A 20816-nucleotide genomic window follows, 5' to 3' on the forward strand; every position below is an offset into this window, starting at 1 on the left:
ATCGGTCGCAATTTTAAGAAGCTAAGATACACTCCCAGTAGGCGTAGGCTTAGCGTGTGTAACTCTGCTAAATTCGCCTTGCGAACGATCAACTCGGAATGAGGGCCCTAATTCACTAATGAATCTAGTGTGTACATTGCACAGCTTGTGTTTACCCATGTTTCACAGCAAGCACAATAACATACACATACACACAGACAGTTATAATGCAAGCCTGCCCTACTGTGTGTGAGAGGAGAGAGAGGACACTAGCACACCCTGAGCTGCACGGTTCTGGCATGAATGGTCGACAATGTTAAGGTCGACCACTATTGGTCGACATTGACTAATGGTCGACATGAGTTTTTTTTTACTTTTTTTTGGTATAGTTTTCTGCGTAAAGTGACGGGGCACCCCAATTAGTGCACCGCTTCGCTCACCATGCTTCGGTCAAGGTGCCTCGCTCTGCTATGCTCGGCACAGGTTACCGTTCCCAATCGTCCACATGTATCGTAAAGTATGAAAATGTAAAAAAAAAAAGTGAAAAAATGTCGACCATTTTCATGTCGACCATGTCAATGTCGACCAATAGTGGTTGACCTAATGAGTGTCGACCATCTGACCGGATAACGAGCTGCACAGCCCCAGTGAGGCTGTCAGCTCCCTGTAATACAGTAAACACTAACAATTATTGTCCTAAATAGGATCAGGATAGTGTACACAAGCGACTCTCCCCTTTGCAACACCCTGTACCAGATACCCAGCGTTCTGATTGTCTGAGGATCAGGAAGCGCTGTGTGTGCTGTCTGTGCTGCAGTAAGCAGTGGAATGCGCCAAAACGTCTCAGGTCCCGCTCTATAGCAGCTCCGCCCCCTCCAATGGCGCCGCAGTTACATACATATATTATACTGGCAATAGTCTCCTTTCAAGCTTAAAACATCACACAAGGGCTAGTCAAGCCCTTTTGCGCCAGTTCTACACGGTGTATCTTAGCGGGACACCCCTCTGGGAGGGTCCCGTACGCCACACCTGTGGTCAGCCGCACTTTGAACCAGGGGACCCCCCTAGCGGGACCCCCGGTTTGTACTCACCACCGATGTCACCTTCAGGCAGCGTTAGGGGCGTGCTCCGGCTGTGACAGCCAAGGCGCAGTGCCCCGCTGAACAACCACCCCTCAGGACGGTGGTCGTGCAGCGGATCTGCACCTCGTAAGGCCGGTGACCACCCGCCCCTCCCAACTCCCACAGTGCAGGTATGCTGTTGCCCAGACAGCAAACCGAAAATAATAAAAGTTTAAAAGAAATTGAAAAAAACTCTCTGGAGCTGCAGAGATGTGCATCCTCTCCTGAGGACACCTTTTTCTAACCTGCCTGTGGGAGGGGGCATAGAGGGGAGGAGCCAGCACACCCAGTTGAAGAAATTTTAAAGTGCATTGGCTCCTTTGGACCCTGTCTATACCCCATCGTACTAGATTCCCTAATATCCCTTATGGATGCTAGAGAAATAAAATAAATGACTGAATCCTTATGTTGAACTTGCAAAGGAGATTGCTGGAGAGTTATGATGAAAACCATGATGAGGGCAGTGTCTGTTAAGGGGGGTACACTACACACGGAGAGATCCGTGTTAAAAATCTAAGCAATCTGACAGTGCTAGATTGAGCCTGCATGCAGGATCAATCTAGCTGGTCGATCACTTCACCGCTGTGTGAAGTGAGCAGCCCCCCGTCCGTCACCCCCTGCTGAGCGGGGGGAGAGATGTGTGCTGCGCTGTCTGTGTTAAGATCGCTCAGCACACATCTCTCCCGTCAGTACTGCCCTCTACACCTAAAGAGCACATGGTCTAGATAAGAGAAATTAGTTTTTGTTGGGATGGGGATTAAGTAAATTGAGATGTTATAAGGCAGGTTATGGTGATAAGACCAAGGTTAAGGAAAGATAATGAAATTGGCAATAGACCAGATGCATAAAGGGGAGTACACACGGGAGTACACACGGACAGATCCGTGCTTAATTTCTAAGCAATCTAACATACCTCCCAACTTGACCCTCTCCAGGAGGGACAGAATGCTCTGCTTCTGGACTTTTATCATAATTTATGAGTACCAGCACCTGTGTTGAACAGGTTAATGGATAAGAAAGGTGTTTCAGCACAGGTGATGGCAATCATACATTAAGAGGGAAGTTCAGAAGCAGAGCATTCTGTCCCTCCTGGAGAGGGTCATGTTGTGAGGTATGATCTAACTAGACTGCTTAGAAATTAAGCATGGATCTCTCCGTGTATATGCTCCATTGCAGTAGCGCGTCTCTATCACTGACTTACTGCTGGGTGAAGTGAGCGCCGGCCCACCCCCTCGCTCAGCACACATCGCGCTGTGTGCTGAGCCGGGAGAGAGACGTGTGCTGAGCGTTCTGTGCTAGATTGCTCAGCACATACCTCTACACATCGATACGTGTGTATGGCCCTTAAGAGTGATTCATCTTCATTTGCAGTGGAATTGGTTGATTGGAAGGGGCAGGAAGAGTAGGCTCAGAAGAGGAATTAGAAAGCAGTGGAAAATTGTTTATTCCCCTCCAGTTAAACCAGCAACGAGGGAATTTAGGGGGTAATTCAGATCTGATTGCAGCAGCAAATTTGTTAGCTAGTTGGCAAAACCATGTGCACTGCATCGGAGGGGTGGGGCAGATAAAACGTGCAGAGAGAGTTAGATTTGGGTGGGTTATATTGTTTCTGTGCAGCGTAAATACTGGCCGCTTTATTTTTCACTGCAATTTAGATTTCAGTTTGAACACACCCCACCCAAATCTAACTCTCTCTGCACTTGTTATGCCCCACCGGCACTACACATGGTTTTGCCAATTACAAAACAGTTTGCTATTGCAATCAGGTCTGAATTAGGTGCTTAGTCCGTAGTCTGCTGGAACAGTAACTCAGATCAGTCTGTAATTTTGTAAAATCTTGAAAAAGTTTCCTTTGTGTAGAAACAAAACGCGCCAACATGTGAAATCTGCTCCAGATTGTAGCGATTGGTTAAATTGCCCAGTGGCTTGACCATTGTGTTACATAAACAACTGAGTTACTGCTCTGGCAGACTGGGGACTAAGGGCCTAATTCAAATCTGATTGCAGCAGTAAATTTGTTAGCTAATGGGCAAAACCATGTGCACTGCACGGGTGGCAGATATAACATGTGCAGAGAGATATAGCAGCCAGTATTTCTCCTTCATCCACTAGGGGCCACTGGATCGCAGTTACAATGGGGAAATAGTAGGCAGTAATTGGGAGCTGGCACTTTAAAAATTCCAACACTGTGGCTAGCTCCTCCCCTACTATCTCCCCTCCAAGCCAGTCTTTAATTTGTGCCCAAGGGAGCTGGTTCACTTGGGTCTTCTCTGAAGAAATTATTATTTTTTTTTAAATCTTACTTACATCCACAGACTGGCAGCTTTGCCACTGCCAGTCTGCACCGTGGGAGGCTGCCGGCGGGGTCCCATCGCAGCTGCGTGCGGCTCGGGATGGGCCCTGGCTGAAGGAGACACTAAGCTCTCTGGAGTCGGCCGGACACCGCTGCGTGCGGCGCGTGTCGGGGCCGTTCCGTCGGCAGAAGATACCGGCAGCACGGCACTGGTAAGTATACGTGGCCGGACACCGCTGCGTGCGGCGCGTGCCACGGTCACTTTACCACATTATGCTGAAAGCCCCCCAGCCCCCCCTTCCTTCCCCTCCCTCCCTTCCTTCCCCCACTCTTCCACCACTCGCTACAAGTTTGAGTTAGGAGGTGACACGGGGCTTGGGCAGCTCTGGCTATGCACTTTACATGATTATTTATTACTGCATGGGGGAGGGACACGGCACTCAGACGGCTTTTCTCCCGCCCGCGCTCCCGTCCGCCCCCCTTCCCGCTCGGATCCCCGCTCAGCGCGGCTCACAGAGCCGCTACGGGGATTCTTCAAAGCGCGCAGAGCAAGTTCAAATTTGGCGCCTTTGCGGAAGGGGGGGGAGCTTAGTCCCGCTCTGCTCCGCCGGAAACAGCGCGCGCTGGCGGCCACTTCCTATTCACAGCGCGGGACGGAGAAGCGCAACGGAGGGAGCCTGTACAGTGAGACAGTTACAGTGGGGACAGGGGGCACGGGGGGCATAAAATCCTTAGTACAGCCTGTCACTACACATTATAGGGCAGGATAGATCGGGCTGCTGTGGCTGCATTTTCCCTACTCTCTCCCCTCCCTCCACTTCTGCTTATTGCTGTTTCCTGTGGGGGAGAGTCACAGTGGTTGGTGCTGCCATGGCCAATAAAGGCTCCAGGGCAACACAAAAACAGGTTCATATTGTATGTGAGGAGTCAGAGCCATCTGCTCAGCCCTCCTCAGAACCCCAGAGCGCCCCTGCATGGACGACACAACTCTCAGAAGTTATGTCTTTGCTGACTAGGGAACTGAAGGCCTCTCGGGAAGATAGAGAGGCGGCCCGGTTCAGACAGCTTGTCCCGGTACCGGAGCCAGAACCTGCATGGGCGGTCTCTTTGGCAAAGTCAGTAGAAGGGCTCTCTAGGGCTGTAATCGCTTCCCAAGCCCCGTCCTTTAGTCCCTCTCAACAGGCTTCTAAAAAGAGATTGCTAGCCTCTGTGTTACAGGACTTGGACGATGATATGCCTCAATTAGATGAGGCGGGGTTAGATGTACAGGATGTACAGGATGTTGATATACAGGATACTGATGAGGATCAGGTATACGGGGACTCTGAACCAGTAGCTCAGGGTATAGAGGCTCTTATTACTGCTATTCGTTCAGTATTACAGGTGGAGGACACAGAACAGGATGCCTTACGCCCTTCAAGGTTTGGCACCAACCAATGCCTGCCGGTGACTTTTTCAGTTTCGGAGGAGCTGGATGCGCTCATCACGGCAGCCTGGAAGCATCCAGACGCAAAATTTCAGGTATCAAGAAAACTGTTGTCTTCCTATCCTTTTCCAGCAGATAGCAGGAAACGTTATGAGACCTCTCCGATTGTGGATCCTTCGGTGTCTCATCTGTCCAAAAAGACGGTCCTACCGGTTCCGGCGACAACTTCGCTTAAGGAGGCGTCGGATCGGAAGTTGGAATCCACCTTGAAGACTATTTACTCGGCGGCGGGGGTATTGCATCGCTCGGCGCAGGTAGGTTGTTGGGTCAACAAGGCGATCGAAGCTTGGGCGGAGCAATTGTCCGCTGGAATTCGTGACGAATTGCCGGCGGATCAGTTGATACAGTGGGTGGAACACATCCGTGAATCAGACCTTTATCTCTGCGAAGCGTCCAAGGACATATGTATACTCGGAGCTAGGATTTCTGCTTTAGCAATTGCGGCCCGCAGAGCTCTCTGGCTCCGGCAGTGGCAAGCGGATACGGAATCCAAAAGGGCAGCAGAGGCGTTGCCCTTTACGGGTGAGGTTCTATTTGGTAAGGATCTGGATGCCTGGATCTCTCAGGCCACCGGTGGTAAGTCGACTTATCTTCCCTCGGCTGCTCCAGCCACTCGCAGGCCATATAGGGGTCCCTCCTTTCGATCCTTTCGTGCCCCTTCCAGGTTTCGAGGCCAGGCCAGGGGAGGAACTTCTACCTTCCGTGGCCATAGAGGTAGAGGCAGCGGCAGGGGTAGAGGTTCCGCAGCCTCAGCCCACTCAGAGGGTAAGTCCTCTACCACTACCACCGCATGACGGGCTCCCCTCCCACCTGGGAGATCACAGGGTGGGAGCTCGTCTGTGGGAATTCAAGGAGATCTGGGTACAGTCCTGTCCAGACGCTTGGGTCCGGGATCTAATCACTTGCGGTTACAAGCTCGATTTTCAGGAACAACCGCCCCAGCGTTTTTTTACCACGGGTTTGCCAGTTTCCAACAACCGAAGAAGTGCCTTGCAGGCAGCGGTCCAGAAGCTTCTATCCGCAAGGGTGGTGATCCCTGTTCCCTCTCATCATCGGAAACAGGGCTATTACTCAAGCCTGTTTCTCGTACCGAAGCCGGACGGCTCGGTCAGGCCAATCCTGAACTTGAAGGATCTCAATCCACATTTGAGAGTATTCAAGTTCAAGATGGAGTCCCTCCAGTCTGTTATTGCGGGGTTGGAAAGAAACGAGTTTCTGGCATCCTTAGATATCAAGGATGCATACTTACATGTTCCCATTTGGCCTCCTTACCAGGCTTTTCTCCGGTTTGCAATACAGGACACTCATTTCCAGTTCCAGGCCCTTCCTTTCGGTCTCTCTTCGGCTCCCAGAGTGTTCACAAAGGTCATGGCGGTCATGATGGCCCTGCTTCGGAAGCAGGGTGTGACGATTGTTCCCTATCTGGACGATTTGCTAATAAAAGCAAGCTCGACAGAACTGTTGCTTCGGAATATCCGGCTGACGCAGGACCTTCTGCTTCGACACGGGTGGATCCTGAATTTCCCGAAGTCTCAATTGTGCCCCTCGCAACGGCTGTTGTTTCTGGGGATGATTCTCGACACGGTCCGTCAGAAGGTTTTCCTTCCTCGGGACAAGATCCTGTCTCTGCAGACACTGGTAAGGTCGGTTCTTCGACACCGTCGGGTGTCAGTGTATCTGTGCATTCGCCTTCTGGGAAAAATGGTAGCAGCGTTCGAAGCTCTTCCGTACGGTCGCTTCCACTCTCGACCGTTTCAACTGTGTCTTCTACATCAGTGGTCAGGATCTCATCTGTTCCTTCATCAAAGGGTGACGCTATCTCCAAAGGCCCGGTCGTCGCTTCTCTGGTGGCTCCAGTCGACGCATCTGTTGGAAGGAAGGCGGTTCGGGGTATGGGATTGGACTCTCCTCACCACGGACGCCAGTCTGCGAGGCTGGGGGGCAGTGACCCTGGAACATCGGTTTCAGGGGCGCTGGTCAATACACGAATCCGCTCTCCCCATAAACATTCTCGAACTAAGGGCGGTGTACAATGCTCTGCTTCAGGCGCATCACCTACTCCGCGGTCGAGCAGTCAGAGTTCAGTCCGAAAACGCCACGACGGTGGCGTACATCAACCGTCAGGGCGGCACTCGCAGCCGAGCAGCGATGAGGGAGGTCACCAACATCCTCCTCTGGGCAGAAAGGTATGCTCTGTCCTTCTCGGCGATATTCATTCCGGGAGTGGACAATTGGGAAGCCGACTATCTCAGCCGGCAGGACATGCACCCGGGAGAATGGTCACTACATCCCCAGGCAGAGCCGGCCCTAACCAATATGATGCCCTAGGCAAGATTTTTGCTGGTGCCCCCTAGCACCAACGCTGATTCCGCCTCTTACCTTGCACCTCTTTCCCAGCACCATCACCCCTCACCCATAGCAGTCCTTATTTTGGTGTTTGTACCCCCTATATTTTAAATAGGAACAGTTCGCATATATGGCGCACAGCCCAAAAAGGGGCGTGTTTTTGCTGGCAAGGGTCATGGCCACACAATAGTAACCCCAATTCTAATTACACCACACAGTACTGCAACTTTATTCACATTTTATCATGCGATAGTTTCCATAATTCATATTACATCCCACAGTAATATCACTTTACCTTATAAACGTTACTCCTCACAGTAGAGCACCTTATTCACATTACATCACAATGAATTGCTACTTTTTCACATTACACCACACCCTATTGCTGTTTATTCACATTAGACCACACAGTAGTGCCCTTTCTGTACGTTACGCCACACAGTAGAGCACCTTATACACATAATGCCACACATTAGTAATGCATTTATATACTTAATTCCACATAGTAATGCCCCTTACACATATGAGACACATTATTAATGTCCTTTTAAACATAATGTGCTTTACACATTATGACAACCTTTATTAATCCCCTTTTACACATAATGTCCCTTACACATATGCCGCACATTAATGCCCTTATACACATAATGACACATAGTGCCCCCTACACATTTGCTGAACATTATTAGTGCCCCTATACACATAATGACACACATACAGTAGTACAGTTACACATATGCCGCACATTATTAATGCCCTTATACACATAATGACACACACAGTGCCCCTTTACACATATGTTGCACATTATTAATGCATTTGTTACATGACACACATAATGCTCCTTACACATATTCCGAACACTACTGCACAACCAACCCACTCACATGCACACAGCACTCACACTGCCACTGCCTCTGCTTGGATACAGATGTGTCCTCATAAATCTTGCCTCAATGCTAACGTCGGGCACCTTTTTTATGAAAATGCATCTTATTTGCATTGCTATGTGGCTAGGATGCACAAGCAGCTTCTGCTGATTAAACTGATATGCAGCATGCCTATATACTGTGTGAGACTGTGGCTGTATCTGCATATGAAATGCTACACACAGAATATAGGCATGTTGCATATCATTTTAATCAGCAGAAGCTGCTGATGCCCCTAGGCATATCAAATGCCCTAGGCAATTGCCTAGTTTGCCTATGCCTATGGCCGGCTCTGTCCCCAGGTGTTTTGGCAACTGGTCCGCCGGTGGGGAAAACCACAGATCGACCTCATGGCGTCCCGCCTGAACCATCAGTTGCCTCTTTATTACTCTCGGACGAGGGATCCGGCCGCGGCGGGTGTGGATGCTCTCACGGCTCCTTGGAATTTCCAGTTCGTTTACCTATTTCCTCCTTTTCCACTGTTGCCGCGGGTTCTGCAGCGCATCAAGAGAAAAGACGCTCTGGTCCTCCTGGTGGCTCCGGATTGGCCACGCAGGGTTTGGTACTCCACCCTGCACCTGTTGTCAGTAGCCGAGCCTTGGCCCCTGCCACTACGAGACGATCTTTTACAACAGGGTCCTTTTCTTTATCCAGACTTACGCAGGCTACGTTTGACGGCGTGGCTGTTGAGAAAGCCATCTTGAAAAGGAAGGGGATTCCTCGTACGGTTATACCTACTATGCTTTGGGCTAGAAAGTCAGTCACATCTTCTCACTACTACCGCATTTGGAAGGCTTATGTAGCCTGGTGTGAACATCGAGAATTTTCTCCTTCTGTGTTTTGCTTAGCCTGCCTTCTCCGATTTTTGCAGGCAGGTTTTTCAGCAGGCTTACGACAGGGTTCGCTAAAAGTGCAGGTCTCTGCTCTTTCGGTTTTCTTCCAGAAAAAGTTAGCCCTGCTGCCGGAAGTTCAGACGTTCTTTCAGGGAGTTCTTCGAATACAGCCTCCCTTCCGCCCTCTGACAGCACCGTGGGACCTCAATCTGGTCCTCTCCTTTCTGCAGTCCTCATTGTTTGAGCCCCTGGAATCAGTGGAGATCAAATATCTCACTTGGAAGGTGGTTCTTCTCCTGGCACTGGCTTCAGCTAGACGAGTGTCGGAACTTGGGGCTCTCTCTTGTAGGTCTCCTTACCTGGTGTTTCATACGGATAGGGCTGAGCTTCGTACTCGTATGTCTTTTCTACCTAAGGTGGTGTCTGATTTTCACATCAATCTGCCGCTTGTGGTCCCGGCCCTCTCGGGGGACTCTCCGGATTCGAGATCATTGGACGTTGTCAGGGCGCTCAGGATCTATGTGGATAGGACTTCAGCTATTCGAAAGTCAGATTCCTTATTTGTTCTCTACGATGCTGCTCGCCGTGGTTGGCCGGCTTCTAAGCAGACTTTGTCTCGATGGATTCGACTGACCATCAGACAAGCTTATTTGGCAGCTTCTTGTGAACCTCCATCTTCAATTTCGGCGCACTCTATGCGCTCTGTGGGACCTTCGTGGGCGGCTGCCCGGGGGGTCTCCATCACTACTTTATGTCGGGCGGCTACTTGGTCGGGCCGACATACGTTTGTCAAATTCTACAAGTTTGACACGTTTGCAGCCTCTGCATCGCAGTTTGGCCGAACGGTTTTACAGGTCTCTCAGCGCTCTCCCACCCGTTTTGGGAGCTCTGGGACGTCCCCATTGTAACTACGCTCCAGTGGCCCCTAGTGGATGAAGGAGAAATCAGGATTTTGGTACTTACCGATAAATCCCTTTCTCCGATTCCACAGGGGCCACTGGACGCCCACCCAGCGCTGTTTCCTCCTATTTTGTTTTTGGCTTACCGGGTTTGCAGATCACTATGTGACTGTTTGTTTGGTTCAGTTTAACCTTTTGGTTAAGTTAAGTTCCAGATTTGTTTTTGTGTTATCCTGGTTTACATGGCGGAGTTAACCTCCTCTACCTTCAAGTTTGTTTGTTACAGCTCTCCTCGGGCACAGTTTTACGTAGACTGGCTTGGAGGGGAGATAGTAGGGAAGGAGCTAGCCACAGTGTTGGAATTTTTAAAGTGCCAGCTCCCAATTACTGCCTACTATTTCCCCCATTGTAACTGCGCTCCAGTGGCCCCTGTGGAATCGGAGAAAGGGATTTATCGGTAAGTACCAAAATCCTGATTTACCCTGCACAGAAACAGTATTTAACCCACCCAAATCTAACTCTCTCTGCACATGTAACATTTGCCCCACCTGCAGTGCACGTGGTTTTGCCAGTTTGAGAAAGATTTTGCTTTTGCGATCAGGTCTGAATTAGGCCCTAAATTCCCAGTGCACACGGTCTTCAGTCCTGTTTGACTGAAGGAGAATAAACTTATTTGTGGACTACATTATTAAAGCTAGTTAATTGTTAGAGACTGTCTCCTACTAAAGGATGGCTTCCTAATTATATTCAAGTCCTGCTATAAACCAGCACTACTTTACACTGAGTCCTCCTAACTGCGAGCTTCAGCTTGCATATTCTGCCTAACATTGATTGCTTAACTAACATTGGCCCTCATTCCGAGTTGTTCGCTCGCAAGCTGCTTTTAGCAGCATTGAACACGCTAAGCCGCCGCCTACTGGGAGTGAATCTTAGCTTAGCAAAATTGCGAACGAAAGATTCTCAAATTTGCGAATAGAAATTTCTAAGCAGTTTCTGAGTAGCTCGACACTTACTTTGCCACTGCGATCAGTTCAGTCAGTTTCGTTCCTGGTTTGACGTCACAAACACACCCAGCGTTCGCCCAGACACTCCCCCGTTTCTCCAGCCACTCCCCCGTTTTTCCCAGAAACGGCAGCGTTTTTTCACACACTCCCATAAAACGGCCAGTTTCCGCCCAATCACACAACGATCACCAGAACGAAGAAAAAACCTCGTAATGCCGTAAGTAAAATACCAAACTTCTTAGCAAATTTACTTGGCGCAGCCGCAGTGCGAACATTGCGCATGCGCAGTTTGCGGAAAATCGCTGCGATGCGATGAAAAAGAACGAGCGAACAACTCGGAATGAGGGCCATTGATGCTACGTACTGCTAACTCTATACTAATACCGCTACTGGAGTTAGTATACCAGTGCCTAAAGGAGCATATTGATAATGCTTTTATTAATATACTTATTTTAAAATCCTTTGTGAATGTGTTTTATTTGTAATATTAAATCAGTTTGATTTCAATAGAAGCTTCTGGTTATTTTATGACGGTACAGACATTTATTTTTATTTATGTGCAGAGATTCCTTATACAATTGTGGTCTTTTTTTCTGGTTTGCAGGCTACTAGAAATTAACCTTATCATGTGCAAAATATAATTTTTGCATGCTCTTAATGCCAGGATTAATTGAGGTTGTGTATTTATACCCGCACTCTACTATTGGAAACAAACTATGTTCGGGTCTTCCCTGTTACTGATGTGTCCTCATACACCTATCCTTATGCGACATCTGGCACAACTTAGACGCTCGGTCACAGGTAGAGATTTCCTTGTTCGAGCACTTTTTCCTGAATTTTGCCTCCTAACTTGCTAATAGTTACGTTAGTTAATAGTTAAGTACGTAGGATTCGTATTTTTGATGCAAGGGAATTGGTATAAAGTAGCAATTTAAGACGCATATTTTAAGAAAAAGTGGCTGGGCGCAGCTACCTACTAAATGGGGTAAAATTAGGGGATTCTGTACTGGAAAAGGACTTGGGTGTCCTGATAGATAGCAAGCTAAGCAGTAGTACCCAAAGTAGGACTGCAGCAAAGAAGGCTAATAAGATATTAGCATGCATAAAACGGGGTATTGATGCTAGGGACGAGAGTATTATACTTCCGTTATATAAATTACTAGTGAGGCCACACCTTGAATACTGTGTACAATTCTGGGCACCGTACTACAAAAAGGATATCCTGGAGCTTGAAAAGGTACAGAGGAGGGCGACCAAACTAATTAAGGGCATGGAGACGATGGAATATAAGGAAAGGCTTGAAAGACTAGGCATGTTTACATTGGAAAAGCGGAGACTAAGAGGGGATATGATCAACATCTACAAATATATAAGGGGACAATACACAGAGCTTGCGCGAGACCTGTTTTTGGTTAGATCAACACAGAGGACTCGTGGACACTCGCTCAGGTTAGAGGAGAGGAGATTCCGCACAATACGTCGTAAAGGCTTTTTCACGGTAAGGACAATACGTGTTTGGAATTCCCTGCCCGAGGGAGTTGTAATGGCGGAATCTGTCAACACCTTTAAGAATGGGTTAGATAAATTCCTAATGGATAAGGATATCCAGGGGTATGGTGCATAGTCATGCATTATAGTTACCATAAATAGGGATAAAATGCAACGGCTGAAAGCAGCATCAGTCAGAAATTTTAGTCAAATCATCATGCATAGGAGACCACAAATAGGTTGAACTCGATGGACAATTGTCTTTTTTCAACCTCAGATACTATGTTACTATGGGGTCTATTTACTAAGCCTTGGGTGGAGATAAAGGAGATGTAGTTAAAGTACCAGCCAGCTAACTCCTATCATTATTTGAACCCAGCCTGTGACATGGCAGTTGGGAGCTGATTGGCTGGTGCTTTATCTCCATCCCCTTTATCTCAATCCAAGGCTAATAGACCCCTTAGTCTGTTGCACGACAAAGAGACTATTGGGCGCAATTTGGGATAGGTGTATGGGAATACATCTGTGTATCAGACAGATAACCGTAGGGAGATACCTACTGTAAATGCATGTAAGGAGTATGGTCTAGTCCAGTATTGCTTGTTTCTCTGACGTCCTAGTGGATGCTGGGTACTCCGTAAGGACCATGGGGTATAGACGGGCTCCGCAGGAGACTGGGCACTCTTAAAAGAAAGATTAGGTACTACATCTGGTGTGCACTGGCTCCTCCCTCTATGCCCCTCCTCCAGACCTCAGTTAGAATCTGTGCCCGGCCAGAGCTGGATGCACCCTAGGAGCTCTCCTGAGCTTCCTAGAAAAGAAAGTATTTGTTAGGTTTTTTATTTTCAGTGAGATCTGCTGGCAACAGACTCACTGCTACGTGGGACTGAGGGGAGAGAAGCGAACCTACCTGCTTGCAGCTAGCTTGGGCTTCTAAGGCTACTGGACACCATTAGCTCCAGAGGGAACGAACACAGGCCCAGTCCTCGGTCGTCCGGTCCCGGAGCCGCGCCGCCGTCCCCCTTGCAGAGCCAGAAGAACGAAGAGAAGTTGAAAATCGGCGGCTGAAGACTCCGGTCTTCATTAAGGTAGCGCACAGCACTGCAGCTGTGCGCCATTGCTCCCTTAGCACACCACACACTCCGGTCACTGATGGGTGCAGGGCGCTTGGGGGGGGGGCGCCCTGGGCAGCAATTAGATTACCTTACTTGGCGAAAAGCACATAATACAGTCTGATAAACTGTATATGTGCATTAACCCCCGCCATTAAAGTACATAAAAGGACAGAAGCCCGCCGCTGAGGGGGCCGGGCCTTCTTTCTCAGCACACCGGCGCCATTTTCTCTTCACAGCTCAGCTGGAAGGGAGCTCCCCAGGCTCTCCCCTGCAGTATCCTGGTACACAAAGGGTAAAAAAGAGAGGGGGGGCACATAAATTTAGGCCAAAAACTGTGTATATAAGCTGCTATAGGGGAAAAATCACTCAGTATAGTGTACATCCCTGTATTATATAGCGCTGTGGTGTGTGCTGGCATACTCTCTCTCTGTCTCTCCAAAGGGCCTGGTGGGGGAACTGTCTTCAAATAGAGCATCCCCTGTGTGTGTGGTGTGTCGGTACGCGTGTGTCGACATGTCTGAGGTAAAAGGCTCCTCTAAGGAGGTGATAGAGCGGATAAGTGTGTGGGAGGGTGTCTCCGTCAACAACGCCGACACCTGTTTGGATATGTGTAAGTGCTGAGGTAAAATTATTACACAAAAGGTTAGGGAACAGAAAGGAAATCTACCCTGGTCTGTCCCTATGTCACAGAGTCCTTCAGAGTCTCTCTATGTTCACTATCCAAAATATCAAAGTATCGACACGGAGTTTAACTCCACTGTCGACTACGATAATGCAAAGTTACAGCCAAGAGGGCTAAAAGATATTCAATATATGATTATTGGAATAAAAGATGATTTGCATATCACTGATGATTGATCTGTCCCTGACACGAGAGTACACATGTTGAGGGGAAGAATGCTGAGGTAAATTTTCCCTCCTCTCATGAGGAAAAAGAGCGGGAATCTCCAGACAAGAGACGGCAGCTTCCCACAAGAGAATTCTCAGGCTGTATCCTTTCCCCACTAGGGCCAGGATGTGTTGAGAATCTTCCCCTTGGGTGTCCTGTTTGCACTAGCTATTCTCAGGGATCCTGCAGATAGCGTGCACATTCTAGTATACTACCCAGACCGGCGATTGTGTCGGCATGGGTTTATAGCGCTGTGGCAGCGTGGACAGGTACCTTATCAGCAGAGATTGAGACCCTAGTATGCATATAAATATTTTAAGATGCTGTCTTAAGTGATAGATATATAATTATAAAGCATGCCCAAAGGGACATGAGTATACTGGGTCCTAGAGACAAAAGCTATGTCAATTTCTGCTTGACGTGTCCTGTAGAATATACATTGGACAGATGATGCCGACTTAAGAGGCATATGGAAGGCTGAGGATTGTGTGGAGAAAGGTTCTCGGGCCTGGTCTTCACAGTTATAGCTGGTAATTCTGATATTTTGCCTTATATCCTTGCACAGCCTAGGAAAGCACGACATTATTAAATGCAGCTTTTCGAATAAAGAAACAAGAAAGTCTGAGATGCGTCCTTTCTTGTCAGAGCCGGGGGCAGAGGAAAGAAGCTGTACAACACAGCTAGTCCCCAGGAACAGAAGTCCTCCCCGGCCTCTACAAAAATCCACCGCATGTCGCTGGGGCTCCACAGGCGGAGCTAGACCCGGTGGGGACACGCCTTCGTAAGTTCAGCCACAAGTGGGTTCACTCCCTGTTAGATCCCTGGGCAATAGAAATTGTATCGCAGGGATACAGGCTGGACTGTGAGAAGATGCCCCCTCACCGAGGACCCAGCGGGCTTCCCCCCAAGAGAGGGAGCCAGTGTTAACTGCAATTCGTAAATTGTATCTTCAACAGGTGGTGGTCAAGGGTCCCCTCCTTCAACAAGAGGGTGTTATTATTCGACCATGTTATAATCCCGAAACCAGACGGTTCGGTTAGTCCCATATTGAATTAAAATCCCTGAACATATACCTGAAAAGGTTCAGGTTCAAGATGGAATCGCTAAGAGCGGTCATTGCATGCCTGAAATGAATCGGGACATAAGGGATGCATACCTTCGTGTCCCCATTTATCCACCTCATCAGGCGTACCTCAGAATTGCGGTACGGGATTGTCATTACCGATTTCACCAAGGTAATGGCGGATATGATGGTGCTCCTGCGGAAGCAAGGTGTCACTATTATCACATACTTGGATGATCTCCTCATAAAAGCGAGAACAAGAGAGCAGTGGCTGGACAGCGTATCACCTTCTCTGGAAGTGAAACGGCAACACGACTGGATTCTATATATTCCGAAGTCGCAGTTGGTTCCTACAGCTCATCTGCCTCGCCCAGGCATGATCCTAGACACAGACCAGAAGAGGGTTTATCTCCCGATAGAGAGAGCTCAGGAGCTCATGACACTGGTCAGGAATCCATTGAAAACCAAAACAGGTGTCAGTGCATCACTGCACTCGAGTCCTGGGAAGGATGATGGCATCATACGAGGCCATCCCCTTCGGCTGGTTCCATGCAAGGACAATGGAACTTACTGGACAAGTGGTCCGGATCACATCTTCAGATGCATCGGTTAATCACCCTATACCCCAGGGCCAGGGTGTCTCTCCTGTGGTGGCTGCGGAGTGCTCACCTTCTCGAGGGCCGCAGATTCGGCATTCAGGACTGGGTCCTGGTGACCACGGATGCAAGCCTCCGAGGGTGGGGGGCAGTTACACAGGGAAGAAAATTCCAAGGTTTGTGGTCAAGCCAACAGACTTGCCTTCACATCAATATCCTGGAACTAAGGGCCATATACAACGCCCTAAGTCAAGCGGAGTTCCTGCTTCGCGACCAACCGGTTCTGATCCAGTCAGACCGCTGGGGCTCATGTAAACCGCCAGGGCGGCACAAGAAGCAGGGTGGCGAGGGTAGAAGCCACCAGAATTCTTCGCTGGGCGGAGAATCAAGTAAGCGCACTGTCAGCAGTGTTCATTCCGGGAGTGGACACGACCTCCACCCGGGAAAGTGGTGACTTCATCAGGAAGTCTTCACGCAGTTTTGCAAATTGATGAAAACTGCCTTAGGTGGACTACATGGCGTCCCACCTCAATAAAAAGATAAAAAAGGTTTAACGCTGGGTCAAGGGACTCTCAGGCGATAGCTGTGGTCGCACTAGTAACACCGTGGGTGTTCCATTCGGTCTATATATTCCCTCCTCTTCCTCTCAGACCCAAGGGCTGAGAATTGTAATAAACGGAGGAGTGTGAACAATATTCTTTGCTCCGGATTGGCCAAGAAGGACTCGGTACCCGGAACTGCAAGAAATGCTCTCAGAGGACCCATGGCCTCTGCCTCTCAGTCAGGACATGTTGCAACAGGGACCCTGTCTGATCCAAGACTTACCGCGGCTGCGTTGGACGGCATGGCGGTTTAACGCCGGATCCTAGCGGAAAAAGGCATTCCGGATGCAGTTATTCCTACGCTAATAAAGGCTAGGAAAGACGTGACAGCAAGACTTTTTCACTGTATATGGCGAAAATAGGTTGCTTGGTGTGTGGCTGGGAAGGCCCTACAGAGGAATTCCAGGGGGGTCGATTCCTGCACTTCCTACAGTCAGGAGTGACTATGGGCCTAAAATTAGGATCCATAAAGGCCAAGATTTCGGCCCTATCCCTTTTTCTCTCAAAAAGAACTGGCTTCACTGCCTGAAGTTCGGACGTTGTTACAGGGGTGCTGCACATTCAGCCCCTTTTGTGCCTCCAGTGGCACCTTGGGATCTTAACGTGTGTTGGATTCCTAAAATCCCACTGGTTTGAGCCACTTAAGACCGTGGAGCTAAAATATCTCACGTGAAAAGTGGTCATGCTTTTGGCCTTAGCTTGGACTAGGCGTGTGTCAGAATTGGCGGCTTTGTCATGTAAAAGCCCATATCTGATCTTCCATATGGAAAGGGCAGAATGGAGGACTCGTCCCAAATTTCTCCCTAAGGTGGTATCATCGTTTCATTTGAACCAACCTATTGTGGTGCCTGCGGCTACTAGGGACTTGGAGGATTCCAAGTTGCTGGACGTAGTCCGGGCCCTGAAACTTTGTTTCCAGGAAGGCTAGAGTCAGAAAAACTGACTCGCTATTTATCCTGCATGCACCCAACAAGCTGGGTGCTCCTGCTTCAAAGCAGACTATTGCTCGCTGGATCTGTAGCACCATTCAGCTTGCACATTCTGCGGCTGGACTGCCGCATCCTAAATCAGTAAAAGCCCATTCCACGAGGAAGGTGGGCTCTTCTTGGGCGGCTGCCCGAGGGGTCTCGGCTTTACAACTTTGCCGAGCTGCTACTTGGTCGGGTTCAAACACTTTTGCAAAATTCTACAAGTTTGATACCCTGGCTGAGGAGGACCTTGAGTTTGCTCATTCGGTGCTGCAGAGTCATCCGCACTCTCCCGCCCGTTTGGGAGCTTTGGTATAATCCCCATGGTCCTTACGGAGTACCCAGCATCCACTAGGACGTCAGAGAAAATAAGAATTTACTCACCGGTAATTCTATTTCTCGTAATCCGTAGTGGATGCTGGGAGCCCGTCCCAAGTGCGGACTCTCTGCAATACATGTATATAGTTATTGCTTAACTAAAGGGTTATTGTATAAGCCATCTGTTGAGAGAGGCTCAGTTATTGTTCATACTGTTAACTGGGTATAGTTAGTTATCACGAGTTGTACAGTGTGATTGGTGTGGCTGGTATGAGTCTTACCCTGGATTCCAAATCCTTTCCTAGTAATGTCAGCTCTTCCGGGCACAGTTTCCCTAACTGAGGTCTGGAGGAGGGGCATAGAGGGAGGAGCCAGTGCACACCAGATATAGTACCTAATCTTTCTTTTAAGAGTGCCCAGTCTCCTGCGGAGCCCGTCTATACCCCATGGTCCTTACGGAGTACCCAGCATCCACTACGGACTACGAGAAATAGAATTACCGGTGAGTAAATTCTTATTTTTTATTACATGGTAAAATATCAATGTGTGAGAAGGGGTAGTTCTTATTTTGCGCAATGGAGCATGGAAGTCAGTTGATGGATGTTTGTGGGGAAATATTACTAATCTGGTGAAAAAAAACAGTTCAATATTCCTAAGAAGGGATGTGGTTGTTTGAGTTAAGCTTCCGCCCATTCTATGTTGCGGTGTAAACAGATCTCTAAAGCCTGGAAATTCTTAAATGTTAGTGACTTCACTTTCATTGTGTATAAAAAAAATATGTGACAAACTTGCTGCTACGGCCCTAAGCTTGGACACACAGGTGACCATTTTCCTGCAAGTGTGATGCCCAATAAGCAGATTGCAGTATGACCCAGCTCAGTTGGATTGGATCAGGATATGCTGTACTGCCTTCTAATAGCACTAACAGCCCTAATGTGATGCCTAAATGACATTAACTGCTTACTACACTGCATTAGTCAAACATCCGTTTTCAGAAACTCAAATTATACTGTTAATGTAGAGAATTGAATGTCTTTATAATAAGCATGGTTTGAACCATGCTTGTAAGCTAAGGTTGTGAAACCTTCTCATGAGGTGTGCTATATATTGTTATTGCTATATGCAAGGACTGTAGCCATTGTTGACTATATTTGGCCTGTGGAATTGCTAATTGGACAGTGATTTGCTCTTTATTTACTGCTGGTTTGCAGCCTCTCAGTGCCGGTGCCATGAGTACTACTGTAGTCCTAATAGGTCACTCTGTGTGGAGTTTTTATGTTCTGCCTGTGGATGTTCCTCCATGGGATTTTTGTAGGTATTCTGGTTTTCTCCTACACTCCATATACATACTAGTAGGTTAAATGGCTTTTGACAGATTCATCTATATAGGCACTCTTAAAAAAAAATCTTCATAAATAAAACATTTCTCCAAGCTACAGATGTGTCCTTGTACATCTAGCCTCAATATACCATGCAGCGCCAGATGCCTGGCGTATGTGAGCCAGCAATTCCCAGGGCAGCTGTGCTAACGCCAATTGGTTTTTTTCTTCTGCTAAAAATGCATCTTACTCGCATCGCTATGCGAATAGGACGCACAAGCAGACTGCTGATTACAATGATATGCAACATGCCTATATTCTGTGTGCAGCTGTATCTGCTACATTACAGTGTTTTTACGGGGGGGAAAATGCACCAAAAGACACCCTGCGTTGGTAAACTGGCTCACGATTAGAAGGGCTGTTTACCGTGACTGCAGCAAATATGTAGGAGGACACATCTGTACAATTTGCACGTTGCATTACTAGGATAAAACTAAAGAGATAGTGGATAAACACTTCTCCAAGGCCTGGCGCTCAGGGATAATATATACCAGATATGCTGCTAGTGGGAAAAGCATCTGCCAAATGCTAAATTAAGCACAAGATAAACAATCCATTTTGCTTAATGGTAGCCTGTTACTGTAAATTACAGTATATCTGAATTCTGATTCAGCACATGAAGCGTCTTAGTTGAAAATATAACATTTAATAATTGTATAAAAATGAACAAATCTAAATATGAAACTAGTTCAGTAAAATGCTACTCATAGGGAAAATAACGCTGCTAGTATGTCAATAAAATAATGAGTGGACTGTGAGAGGTAATAAAACAGACTCCTGTATAATCGGGTCTAGTCACCGACTGTGGATGAAAAGGTGGTAGTTACGTAATTCTGTAAGTTAGGGGGTGCTTGTCCTCCAGTGAGGGGTAGAGTTACAATAAATGTGACTTGTTTGTATAGAAAAGCAGCACCCAATATGCTTGGTCTCCGCTCCGTACTGGAATGAGATTTAGTAGTGCTTTAGAAATATACGTGACTCTTGATATAATATAAGGAAACAGCGCCCGATAGAACCGAGTGGCTATACTCCAGAGATGCTCATATGGTGTCATCCACTGTGTTTCCAGAGAGCTCTGTGACTCCTAGTAACACTGGTGGTGAGGCGCTGCACACAGTCAGTGGGGCCGGCAGTTAGGTGACAAGCTGTGTTAGGATTGCAGTCCAGCACCGTGCACTTATATATTTTTCAAGGTCTTGAAAAAGTGTCCAGTCGGATATTAAATAGGGGTCTATTTATGAAGCAGTAAAAAGTGTGGAGTACTGAGCCAGTGGAAAAGTAACCCATGGCAACCAATCAGCATTGAAGTAACATTTCTAATTTGCATACTTTACAATTGTACGGAGCAGCTGATTGGTTGACATGGGCAACTTCTCCACAGGCTCACTTCTCCACTCTTTTCACTACTTCATGAATAGACCCCATAGATGCACCGCAACCTACACATCACTATATCTTACGTTATTTTTTGTATTTTTCTAATACACCTTGCATTACTCTTATAA

At 47.9% G+C, this 20816-nt stretch overlaps 1 protein-coding gene across 1 annotated transcript in view; it reads left to right on the forward strand.

Annotated features, from left to right (window-relative positions):
* Positions 1-20816, forward strand: part of LOC134903454 (hippocampus abundant transcript 1 protein-like) — a 158153-nt gene that overhangs the window by 71201 nt on the left and 66136 nt on the right. The window lies entirely within an intron of this gene.

The sequence above is a fragment of the Pseudophryne corroboree genome, chromosome 1, assembly GCF_028390025.1.
Source record: "Pseudophryne corroboree isolate aPseCor3 chromosome 1, aPseCor3.hap2, whole genome shotgun sequence".
Lineage (NCBI taxonomy): Eukaryota > Metazoa > Chordata > Amphibia > Anura > Myobatrachidae > Pseudophryne > Pseudophryne corroboree.